General features: G+C 36.6%; 1 long non-coding RNA gene across 1 annotated transcript; it reads right to left on the bottom strand.

Moving 5' to 3' along the window:
• Positions 1–6317: 6317 nt before the first annotated feature.
• On the bottom strand, positions 6318–13517 carry LOC121066525. The gene is made up of 4 exons (XR_005817815.1): positions 13470–13517; positions 11309–11386; positions 9102–9197; positions 6318–6688 (listed from the first exon to the last, which is right to left on the bottom strand). It is a non-coding gene; the product is annotated as an uncharacterized LOC121066525 (long non-coding RNA).
• Between the last annotated feature and the right edge of the window lie 223 nt (positions 13518–13740).

Raw genomic sequence — 13740 nt, 5'->3', positions numbered from 1 at the left:
GATTTTTGGAAATATCTGTGTGATTTAAGGCAAGGATAAAACAAGTAACTTTGATGTGTGAAAACCAAAAGTTTCTTGGTAGTTTGCATGGTTGCATCATGTGGGAATCCATCTATTGCCAAGTACATTGTTTCCCGGAAACTACTTTCCAGAGTTTAAGTAAAGTATGCACATGAAAAAAGCTAATTCTTGGCATCAAACATCAATTACTAAATGTTTTATATATATATATATTTAAATTCTATTAATTTTCCTTGTTGCCCAACATCCTTTTGAAAGGTTAAATTTTAGACTTTTTGGTTTAGATTCCTCTTCCTGTGCCAAAATTCTACTGAAATCACATAAATATCTATTTAGACAATTTGCGAAAGTGCCTGCAGTGCTTAGTATTTGCTTTATTATGGATTAATCATTTCCATTTTAGAACAAGGTAAAACTCTTTCCAGCAAATCTCCCCCCCCCCCCTTTTTTTTTTTTTTTTGAGTCTTCTGCCTCCAAAACTTCTCCAACCCTGGGAATATGTACCACTACAGGGAGCAATGCTGTAGGAAATGGAGAGCCATCTATATAGCAAGGAAACGTTCCCAGAAATACCATGGTCTAGTCCCTGCTCTGTATTTACGAAGAGGAATTTGAAACAGACTCTGTCATATCACAGGTGAAAAGAGTGACATTAAAGGGAACAGATGGAAAGGTAACTCTTGATTTACACCTTTCTTCTGCTTTTATTTAAACTTCCATGACTAAATAGTGTGAATTTTGCCATGAGGAAAAAAAAAAAAAAAAAGGTTCTCTTAATCTGGAACAATTTTGCATGTAAATTAAACATGTAAATAATTCTTTCCATTGATTTTTTTTTTCAGCTTTCTAGTCAAAGAAAAGGCCCTAGCTTATTTACATAGCTCAGACAAAAATACACTTCAGATACAAATGGTCATACTTCCCATAGAAATCTTTTACTTAATTTTCAAATGATATTTTGAAGTTTTTTTTTATCCTTATGATTCATTAATCTTAGCCTAAATTATATAAAACATGCAGCTGACTTCAGTGTGCTGTTGACTGTAATATATGAGAAGTCATTCTACACAAACTAAATTTAATCAGAAGTGTGTTACCAATCTACTCCTGTATCTATTGTCCAAGTGTTTCTAGAGCAGGGAATGTGATTTCTCACAGACTCTCACTTGGAGTGTGCTGCTTAATTATTCATCCTGAAATTTAATTTCAAAGCTTGTAATCATTTAACTGTTTAAAATGGAATTTGTCACTGAAACAAGCCAAGACGAACTAGAGCATTATTTAACACTTACTCATTTTAGTTTCAGCTTAACTTAAAAACTGTCTCTTTTCATGCACAGTCCCAGCACGCTGTGGGACAGGGCACCTATGAGATTGATTATTTTGGTTCAGCTGGAGTAGGTACTTATGAACAGAGTTTATATATATGTATATATATATATTTTTCCCCCTGAGATGTACCATCTTTATTCTGCTCTTTTTTTAAAAAAAAAATCAATGTTTCCTGTAAGTGAGAGGAAGACGCATCTTGCATCTCTACGACTAGCCCCAGGCTACCAGGGTGGTTGAAATACTTTCTTTGCAATTCCCCTCTTTTCTGTGGTCCTACTAACACAAGACAAAAGGTCTGTGATTTGAAACCCATGCGTACAGATGAAAATGAGGAAAACACTTTTTCCTGCTGTCAGATGCACTTCAAAAATTAGTGCTTGGCATGTTACAACAAGAGACCTCTGTATGCCCTGAATTTCTGCTTCAATAGTCAGAAAAGTAGGGGTTAAAGCAGTGTATGTACACTTGAAATATGCCAATACTTGCTGTCAGCATAAACTTAGTGGCAAATAGCTGTTCTTCAAAGCATCAGAGTTGTCTCCTAGATTGACTTTTACAGAAATCTGCTAGGAAGCATGAGAGGATGTGATCAGACAGGTGTGATGCTGCTAGAGATGTGCATTCAAACTTTGACGGCACTAAGACTTGCTTTAGGAGATGGTTTGTCCTTCCTCCAAGTATGATGCAGCAGTGGAAGCCTATTTCACTATAGCTAAGTCGATCATCACCCTGATTTGTTGTTTGGGTTGGAGCAGTGCCTCCTGTGGCAGAGTGAGCGAGCCTGAAGCAGGCATTGCTTCCTCCATGGTGTGTCCTCCAGGACTGGGCCACTGAAGGCACTGAAGGCTGGGGCTTTCCACCCAACCTGGGAGCATCTGGGGGAGCTGGACTGCCCAGGACCCCTGCGCATTGCATAGTGCACCCTCAGGTATTCCACCCGTCTTTGCAGTACCCTGGAAAGTGCTTGTAAAACACCCTCCCCACATGCCTACCCTGTCCATATGCCTGCACAGCACTGCAAGCCCCCTCCAAGCTCTGGCACTAGAGAATATTCTTGGTTGAAGGGTTGGAAGAGGTAAATTTGAGAACCAGAGAGCTCCCCAGAAGACCTGAATCAATGACATATACTGTGTATTCCTCTGGCTTTGCTACAGTACTTTTCTATGAGCCTCCTAGATATATGTCCATGAGAAACAATGATTAATCACCAGTTGTTCACAGACACTTTCTCAGAGCAGCTGAGAATTTCCCAGGATGCTGGAACAGAATAACAGAAGCTCAGCCTTTGTATCCACCATCATTAAGACATTTTCATGAATTAAAGGTAACCCTACCTCACTTCAAACCATGTTTAAAATTATCAGTGTAGGAAGCTGGAAAAACACTATAAATTGTAAAGTATCCTCATTAAAGAAGTGAGTGTGAAGCCCTTCCCCAAAATTAAAATATCAGGAGGTTGCAGTATCTCTTGACTTTTGAAAGATCACATTTCTCTTAAATCTAGGCTGATCACAGACAAGAGAATATAGATTAAAAGGAAACTTGCACAGATTTTAGTCACTGAAAAGATTTTGACTAGAGTACTAGCACGTATTTAGCTTGGCCTGCTGTTACATTTGGGGAAAATGAACAGCGGTATTTAGGAGGAGACTGTAAGTTTGGGTTAATATTCCTTTTTTTCTTTAGGAGAGCCAGAATCTGACCATACCTCATACTTTCGTATAATTCCTGACATGAAGACAAAGGCAAGTCTTGTTGTTTTGTTATTAAATCCATGCATCATCTGATAGCTTTGAATTTATAAAAATGTTACTTTATTTGTCATGGTATGTTAGCATCCCTTATGTGAACTCAACTGTGATATATGAAAACATGCAATAATGAGTATGACAGACCCTCTGCCTTTCCTCTTCTGGCTATTTTCTTCATCTTCCTCTTCTAAATAAAAATTGGAAAAATATGTCTTCAATCAAATGTCTAAAGAACATCCATAGATCTTTAAATGAGAAATTTAAATGTACTCTTTAATGTAGACATCCTGACAAAATAATTGAACTCCTCAGTACTGCTGTTTTGAAGATAATGAGAAGGTAAGAACTCAAATTAGGTCTGTGCAACTGTTTGCTATTTCTTAAACTGAGACTGGAAAGTGCAACAAAATGATGAAAAGTAAAGTCTGAATCTTTTCAAGGCCAATCTCTGTGAATCTGTTCTGTGAAAGTGAGTTTATATCTGTCAATATAGATAAAACAGATCTTAGAACAAACTCGTTTAAGTAATCATATCCTGTAACATAAATGCTGCTTAAGGAGACACAGCTAGGAATAATTATTTTCATACTATATGTTGAAGTTAAAAAAAAAAAAGTAGTCTTAAACATCTTGCCATTTTTGTAAGCCTTATTTTAGTAGCTATTTTTAACTGTAGTTTTACGGTTGAAGTTTCCTTAATAAGACATTAAAGTTTAACAGGAAACTCAGCAGGAATAAATGATAAGAAAAGAAAAAAACAACACTACAATATTACTTGCCCAATTTATTTGTGACCAGAGTTCTGTATCCTTTCTTGCTATTCATATACACTATCTTGTCAATTATCTGTATTTTCAGTGTCTATGTAAAGTTCACTGACTTATAGGTCAATTAGACCAAATGGATTCCTGCTGATAGAAAACAGTGTATCCCAATTTAGAAGCTTATATGTGAGAATCTGAGGATAACAACCTAATATAATAGTAGAGACAGGAAAACAAAGGAGAGAAATGCTGCTAAATTCAGTCTGTGCTTTGGTTTAGGGGATTTTTACAAATGTATTTGTGTAATTACTTCCCTCTGGACACACGCTTCTTACCAAATCATTCTTTTTGATTCAGTCACATTTTATATTAGACCAATAATCAATACATCAATATTTTTTCTTTCTAGAAACAGGCACACAGTTCTTAATGGAAACAGTTGAACAGATGAACAGTTTCAGAAACTCTGCTTTTATATTTTTGGTGGTACCTATAATATCTAAAAGATCATCAGAGATTTTTCGCAACTAAAATAGCATGCAAATTTATTATTTAGTCACACTTCTTGTTATTAGAAGTTCAGTGTTACGAAATTATTTTTGAGTTTAACATAAGTGTTTGAAAAGATGTAAACATAAACATGTTGTCTGCTTTAGCACAGTAACTTTGACACAAAATATTTTTAGTGACATTTCATTTTATGTGGCTCATAATCATTTGTTTTCTTAAATATTAAGAAATAAATGAAATTATTATAAATAAATTATTTCTGGGTATAAGATTCTCATCTCTGTATGCGAAAATAAATCAGGAGTCATACCACGGAAATTAACACAGCATCACCCCTGCAAAACTACTGGGAATAAATTTGACATGTAAGCTTTAATTGATGGTTACTTGGGGTACTGATTCATTTTTTGTCTTTTGTAGCCATGATGGGAGAACACTTTTTCTGTAAAGGAAACAGATGTCAATAATATTTTCACTGTGAAACTGCAAGACAAACATATAAAGCCAGGCTGCTATAAAACTCCTAAAGTAGTAAGCCATTGTCCCTCTGTTGCTGCAGTTCTCTGAAAGAGCCGAACTGCAGCTATCAGTCAGCTCTGCCAGGTCACATTTTCTGAGCAGGTTAGATCTTCTCCTGGTGTAAACCAGCAGCAAATTGGAGATACAAAGTCTTATGCCAAGATATTGTTTCTACAAGCATTTGGACAAGTACCAGGCAATCTGCCACACACTGGCTCAGAGCTGGGAAAGAGTCGGCTGAGTTCTTATATCTGAGGAATAAGCAAAATAAGACCACTTCCAAGTAACCTCATCTCTGTAAAGCCATGATTATGCCTTTCTTCTATACCTGTGATTAAATATAGAAGAACATCTAATGCTTGAAGAACAACTTCTGTTCTCCTGGTACATCAAGGGAACAATTTAATTCTTTCTAATTCCTGAATAAAAGCTCTGCTAAAACATTTGCAGCTCTTTTTCTTCAATAAATTTTCTTGCTTTTGGTCAGTGTACCTAACCAATGCAAAAGATGATTCAAAGTGAATCAGTAATATTTCATAAGAGTGGAAATAACAGTACTCAGTGACTAAAATTTCGCAAAGTTTTCACCTAATGGATGGTAGCTGGGAACGGTTCTCAAAGTGTGCACACCACACTAGGAGTTTGAAAAAAAAAATAATAATGTCAATTCAGTTTTTAAACATCTGTGGTTTGAACTAATTATTTTCTTAGTATGTCCTGCACTGAGTTAATATTTGCTGTTAAATATTTTGTTAAAATCATTCCAAACTTGGTAGTTGTTTGGATAGGAAAGGGATCAATATTGAAGAAAAAAATGTCAGAAAGCAAAACATTGTGCAAAAAAGGTCACATTCTTTTAATCCCACAAACAATGTTAATTCAGCAGTGATATTTATATTTTATAATGCAGGAACAAAGGAATACAAAAGCAGCATATTTATTAAAATGTATATAGATACAGCACACATCCATGTGTTCAGAAGTTATACCGAGAAACTGCCACAAAAAAAAAAAAAAAAGTAAAAGACTGATTTTAAAGGAATAAAACAATATCTAAATGAAATATTTATATTTGTTTCCAATTACATTCATATATGACAGTGACTGTAATATTACACCTGTCACTCAAATTCAGCTATACTCAGAATATCCTTAAACCTATGGAAAAAATGCATTTCTTCTACAAGGAAGATATTTATCCTTGTGCACAATACTCTTAGGTTTATCTCTGAAATAGCTGACAATGACTGTACTCATTGAGACTGACAAATTAAATAAATATTTATCTCACTGATATGGCAACTTGTTCACTGCTGAAATAGCTGTCTGTCAGAATAGTTACACTTCTTCATTTAATCCCTTAAAAATGATACCAAATTAACAGGGATAGATATAAAATTTTTATTGATATAGTCTAGCATACAGGTCATATAAATGCCAGTACTCTCACATCTAAACTGATGTGTCTACACAGTGCAGTGGAACTGGAATTCCTGCCTAGCTTGGCTAGTGTCATGCTGCCTGGTCACAAATCCATGCTCGGGTCTGAGGCAGGCTCAAGAGCTTGGAGGAGCAGGAGCCCCCATCCCTGCTCAGCCTGACTGTACCCTCAGATGCCCTGTTTGCAGTGTGATATATCATGTGAAGAATTTGGGCAAACAAGCAAGCCAGGAGCTGCTTCTCAGAAAACCTAATGTCTTGTACAACAAGGAAAGGCTGCGGTAACAGAAATGTAGCAAAGTGAATGCATGTCACAGACCGTGGTGATGAATGAATGACTCCTGGGAGCACCTGTGAAGAACACAGAAATAAACAGAACCAATACAGACTGTAAGTGGCTTCAGTGAAAACTGCATGACAGTAAATACCAGTAGAAATGAAATTCTAGGGAAAAAAATACGGTATAGAATGGATGATTATAAGAGAATAAAATCTAAGAGAATAATTATTTTAACTTCTAATTCATGTTTGTTTCTTTTCCTACTCTAAAACGACTGCAGACCATTTATATACCATGTGCTATGCTTTTACTACATCTCTAATTAAATTTGTACACACTCCAGAAATTCAACATACACCAAATATTTCTATATCAAGTTCAAGTCCCACCTCTTACTAGATATGTATCATGTATTAACACATTTTGCCACTTTTTTTGTGGAATAAATTCTAATAAAATTCTAAAAAGCAAACAAACAAACAAACAAAAAAACTATTTATTTATTTATTTTATTTTTGATAGTTCTGCTTCTCTTTGAATTAAGCCTCTTCTAAAAGAAGCCTGTCAGGTACTGCAACCCTTCAGGCTTTCGGTCTCTCTATCACCTGGGGGTATTTCTGCCCACACAGCCACAGCTGCTGAACTGTAGATGTTTGTACCTCTACCATGCAAGTGCAATACTTAGTCTACTGAAAGATTCAGCCTACTTGATAGTTTTTCTTAATCTTCACATCTGAAGATCTGAATCTTTAAGATTCAAACTGTATTTTTCAAATTTTGTAATAATTCTCCTTGTGAAGAACTGAACGTTTCAAACTGGACTGCAGGAAACAGGCAAACTTTCCTCCCTGAACTGGGAAGGAAGGAAAATCAGACTTCTCTGTTAGAAAACTGGCAGTACTGCTGCTAAAGGCAATGGCAATTGCTAAAGGCACTTCTGACAGTTTTCTCCAGGGAGGTTTGCTCCAAGTATGATTTATAGTATGGCCTACAAACTGTAGCCTGAATGGGTTTTTCAAGGGTATTTACAGCACAGTCTAATGCACTGTTAAACTTGCTGCTTCTCATTTGCTTTCATGTTTATAATCATATTTGAAGTGTTATTACTTCCAGTAGTCTAGTCTTTAATATAATTAGATGTAGTAGTAAAGTTGTTTGACATTATATAATGTAGCACTTTTTCTTTATGCTATATTTTTAAGCAGGCAAAACAAATTCAGACTTCATCCAAGCAAGCAAAATTCCCACAAGACAATTCAAGTTATAGTCAAATTAGTGGTATGCTGGAGGCAAATTAATTCCGTCCTTCATTAAAGTCTTTTTGTGGTCTAGGATGCCTGGCATAAGTATTAGTTGTAACATAAAGCACATATCCTCAGAGGTTAGATACATATGGAAGAATTGTCTCCTTATAAACTAAATTAGAGGCCACATAGCTGAACACAAATCTTCCTGATACAAGTTTTGCTACCCAGTAGTTTGAAGATTTCTATTTGTCATTTTGGATGGCCATAGCTATGATGGCAGTATGAAGAGACTATAATACAGGAGCAGTATAATAGGAACATCATGATGAGGAATAGTATTGCTGAAAACTAAACAGCGCAATGCATTTATCAATATAGTCTTAGTAGCCGCTGACAATTTAAATGAATAAACATCAGCATTTCTTACACTAAGAAAATGTTCAACTGATGTAAGAATTACTGGATTCTGGATTAAATGATAGCTATGGCTTTAAGCTTTGGTTCTACTGGATGAGAATCCTTCCTTCAAATATAATCTGTAGAAATATCTAAAGAAGAGGGTGGAAAAGTCTCTCAGATTTCAGCTTACTGTTTCTGTATGAGGAGATATGATATGTCACTTTTAAAATTCTTTTGCTATTGGAGTCAGGATCAGTTGTGGCTTTTGCCTTTATGTGCAACGACTGTATACAAGTCGTACTGCCAGTGGCTGGATGTAGCCACTTACATATAACTGTTATAACAGAGACCTTCTAAGTGCAAGATTGATTTGTCTAACTGGACATCGCCCCCTGACTAACATGCAATATTGCTTGTCTTTAAAACATGGTGAATTTAGGGCTTGTGAAGGCTGATGGCTTGCCAGCCCTTTCAGCTACAGTCCTCTCACCACTGGACTGCAGGAGCACAGGTTTTTCTCCCACTGTTTCTTTAGAAAGTCTCAAAATTGGGTGAAAGGATTATCACAGCTCCATCTGCATTCACTCCTCTGCTTTTCCGGAGTTCTGCTCTTACTGAAACATGAAGTGCTAAATAAAGTCTATAAAAATTACCTATGAAAAATCAAACTTCTACAACAAATTTACATTTTTTCTCTTAAGAAAATGTTAGTTCTCCAATAGAAGTAAGATAATATAGAGACAGAGCATGCATGCAAGTTCATTTACTGCAATTAAGCACACTGTACTGTAACTATTCAGGTCAGTGTAGTGACAGAGAGACTTCACACTCTTCCTACCATCACAGTGAAATGTCATCCAATGTGATACATCGCCAGGGTATGAAGCCTCACTCGTGTTCCTACTATAGGGACTCTTGCTGCCACTTCCAAGAGCTATGGTATATGCAACAGGAAGTCTTACATGTGATAATGTGAAGCAAAGAAAATTTTCATAGTTACTGGTACCCAGAGTTATACAAGACATGGAAGAGGATGGGTGTTATTTGTTTTCCATTACATGAAATTTGTGATCCTTGAAAGTCACCAAAAAACAACAACAACAACAACAACCACAACCAACCAAACAACCAAACAAAAAACCCTGTGGTTTTGTTTATGAAATGTGGAAGGTGATAAATTTAATTATTAATATTCAAACCTTTCCTCACGTTAAAATACCACTTTCTGTCTTCAAAAGCAATCACTCTTGTTAGAGAAAACAATTTCCAAAAAAAAAAAATAAAAATGTTGGCTTTTATAGGTAACTTTAGTTAGGTTTTTACTAGTAGCTTTAGTTAGGTTTATATTTAAAATCCTGAGCTACTGAATGGGAAAGTTCTTCCTACACACATTGTGAATGCTGCAAAAGCAGAGTTCTTGCTATGCAGTTTACACATTTCATTTGAAGTTTTGCTTTTTACAAATATTGAATTCTTATATTTCTTTCAGTCCAGTCTTCTGCAGCTACTATAAATAATTCCTTAGCTTTTAAGTACATTGTCTATGCTTTGAACCAAAGTTAGTGTTTTGTCTTACATTTATTTTTCGTGTGAAAAACCTTCTGAAATAATTTTAATGATTTTAATTGGTAGTTCTGCTCTGGACTTCTACTTCATATATTCAGTTTAGCTAATTAGGGAATCAGGCAGAATTATCTCAAATCTCAAAGTAAGGAAACAAATGTGCAATGCTATCCTTAACAAGAACATTTTATTGAGGTCAGAAGACAAACAGAAACTTCTTTTCTGTAGGTCTGCTTGAACATTACAGGTGTTTTATCTGTTTCTCCACAGGTTGCAGCTTCTGCTGTGGTCCCATCAGGAAGGAACGTGCTTTAAGCATAACAGTGGTGCACCTGAGGGTATACCACGTGGCTCCCCAGGTGTTAATGTAAAGCAAATTTATCTGCCAAAACAACCTGTGCAGTACAACATGCAACTAACATGGATAATGTATGTGACCCACGTCATACCAGGTGCAGCCATGATCTGATTAGATGGGCAGAAAGAGATCCTTTGGGTAGGTATAGATCTCTTGTTTTACTGCTTTTCTCCTTGTAGACATGGCCCTGGCCCAAGTACAGCACATCTTTCCATCTAGTGACTTGGATAACTTAATAGATTGCATTTGCCTGTGTCAGAAATGCAGTAATTCTGAATTATCAGCTAAGGCAATAGAAGCTTATGTTTCAGATCAAGAGGTTCCAGTCTTAATCTCTGCAAATAAATTGCATGGGAGTGTTATTAATAGATTGCATTTGCCTGTGTCAGAAATGCAGTAATTCTGAATTATCAGCTAAGGCAATAGAAGCTTATGTTTCAGATCAAGAGGTTCCAGTCTTAATCTCTGCAAATAAATTGCATGGAAGTGTTATTATTCAGGGAGGAGTAATATAAAGTTAGAATTAAGTGCTTTGAGGTCTACCAAAAACAGGAATTGTAAGTTTAATGTCACAATCTGCATCTATTATTTCACTTAGTTCTGCCTATTTTATACATACTTTTAATAATACATAGTTTTAAAAATGGAAAACTTCCATTGACTTCAAAGGACCTTTGGCTCAGACCCTATGTGAGAGGCATTCTGAAAAGGTAAGTGCTATTACCTCAGCTGAAATATGCTGCATTCCTCAGATTAATGTGGTATCAATTCACAGGAGATTAGATACCTTGTCAGACCTTGTTTCTTGGAAAGTTCTTATTCCTTAAAACTGCATTTAAGAGTTTCACTGCACTAAGGTCAAACCATCTTTTTTCTAATATTTTAACATCCCTAGAGCTATTTTAAAATAATAAAAGTTTGCTTTGATGGTCCTTGTGCAATCACTTCTGAACTGTGAATACTTATGTGTGCTTCTGATTTCTATCCCCATCTCAGCTCAGAAGTACTTTCTGCAATAATCTCTGATTTTTCAGGGACTCCCTTCAGAAGACTATCTGACTACACAAGCTCTGCAGCAAATACAGACAAGATAATTCAAACTCCAGAAGCAGTGGCTCTGGTACCTCTACATCTCATTGCAGCCGAAATCCCAGGCCATTAGTCTGTGAGGCCTGGCAAATGGAGAAAGCTCCTGCCAAGACCTATAGAAAGAACTCCAGGTAAGAACCAGGGTATTGCAGGTAATAGTGCAGTAGAAAATACAAATAAAAATATGAAATATGACACTGAAAATATGAAACTCAGACAAAAGGTAACAAGATTATTACATATTCTTGTGACATCCTAGTGTTGATGGGACCAGTCAGGATCAGAGCTTTATTACAAACTCTAATTTACAAACACAAAGCAAGAAAGTATTTTTGTTCTTAAGAGTTTACAACTAAAATGGGTATGACAAGGAAAGGGTTAGAGAAAGGCCCTAACAAAGAATCCAGCACAGAGGCAATAACTAACACTGAAGTCCAGCTCCAATCTCCCAAATTGCAGTCTGATGTGTTAATCACAATACTGTTTTTTGTCTTCCTCTGCTTTTTAAAAACTAAGCAATAATATGAGCAAACTCTTAACTTTACTGCAACATTTTAAGAGTATCCAGCTCCAATATTTCAAACAAATCTCATCATAAATCATTTCACTATGATCCTACTTCAAATGCAATGTCAGCTCACTGAAGATTTTTTACTGTGCCTCATTTAATGAAAACAACAATAATCTCAACATGGGTTGTATTACATAAGCCTGGGTGGTATTTAATATTGAAAATATTTCTTAGAATTTAATATTATAATGTTATCTTAGAACAAGAACAAGATGACCTCTTCTGTTTGAAGGGATTCAGCTATGTTCTTTGATGATTTTGTGATCACAAGTTTTTATTACAATTATGTAAGAGTCTTCCCTTTGCAAAACTATGACCGGTAAGATTAACCAACAATGTTTTTGTGATAATAGATTCATAAATCACAGAATGGTTTGGGTTGGAAGGGACCTTAAAGCCCATCCAGCTCCAACCCCCTCCCATGATTAGGTGTGGTGGTTTTACCGTGCTAGGCAGCTGAACACCACAACCGCTCTCTCACTCCCCCTCCTTAGAAGAGGAGGGGAAGAAGTAAAGGAAAGAACAACTCATGGGTTGAGATAAGGATAATTTAATTAAAGGGAAAAAAATAATTATTAAGGAAAGATTATTATTAATTAAACAATTTAACTAAAGGGAAAAAAGGGAAAGGGGAAAAGGGAGGGGGAAAAGGGGAAAAAAAAAAAAAGTAAAGGCTATGTGGAAGTGCAGAGGAAAGAAATTACTCTCTACTTCCCACAAATGAGCAATGCTTGACCACGTCCTTGAAGCAGGGCCTCAACGCACTTAGCCGGTGTTCGGGAGGACAGACATTTTCACAAAGAGAGCCCACCCCTCCCCTCTTCTTCCTTTTTCCACCTTTTGTTGCTGAGTGTGACATCATATGGTATGGAATATCCCTTTGGTTGGTTTAGGTCAGCTGCCCTGGTGATGTTTTTTTCTCACTTTTTTGCCCACCCCTTTGGAGGATTTGAGAGAGTCCTGATGCTGTGCCAGCACTGCTCAGCAGCAGACACAACACTGGTGTGATACCACTGCTGTTCTAGCTAGAACTGCAGAGCACAGCACTGTAAGGGCAGCTGCAGGGAAAGTTAACATCCCAGCCAGACCCAGTAAAGTAGGGACACCTCCCACCAGACCAGGTTGCTCAAAACCCCATCCAGCCTGGCCTTGAGCACCTCCAGGGATGGGGCATCCACAGCTTCTCTGGGCAACCTGTGCCAGTGCCTCACCGCCCTCTGAGTGAAAATTTTCCTCCTAACCTCTAGTCTAAATCTCCCCTCTTTTAGTTTAAAGCTGTTACCCCTTGTCCTATCCCTACACTCCCTGACCAAGAGTCCCTCCCCAGCTTTCCTGTAGGCCCCCTTTAGGTACTGGACGGCTGCTGTAAGGTCTGCCCGGGGTCTTCTCTTCTCCAGGCTGAACAACCCCAGCTCCCTCAGCCTGTCCTCATATGACTGAGTGGTGCTTAGCTGCCTGCTGGGTTAAAACACAACACCATGCTCCATTTGTCAGATTCAAATTGTGTGTTTGATAGGGCAGCTATAATTTATGTATTCATAGGCATAAATTTTATTTTCTAAAGACAATTAATGTGGAATACTGCTCTGATACTAACTGACAAATTTATAAAAGCTTCTACTTACATGTAATCTTCAAGGAAAAGCCCTTGAAAAATGCATAATAGAATCTTGATTGTGAGCCTGTTGCTGTTGATTGAACAGGAAAGGATCCTCTGGCTGGAAGACAGGAATTTTAAAATTTTAACAAAGAAAGATTATTTATTTTATGTTATTTTATTTTATTGTAAATTAAGGTCAAATGAATGCAGCTGTAGAGGGTGTAACTATGCCTTTGTCTGAAGAACATATTAACACTAACATCAGTGGCTAATTTCAGCTCCAAAGGCTTGTTTTT

Source organism: Cygnus olor, chromosome 2 (assembly GCF_009769625.2).
Source record: "Cygnus olor isolate bCygOlo1 chromosome 2, bCygOlo1.pri.v2, whole genome shotgun sequence".
NCBI lineage: Eukaryota > Metazoa > Chordata > Aves > Anseriformes > Anatidae > Cygnus > Cygnus olor.
The sequence above is the reverse complement of the archived record's forward strand: the minus strand, read 5'-3'. Positions and strand labels throughout refer to the sequence as shown.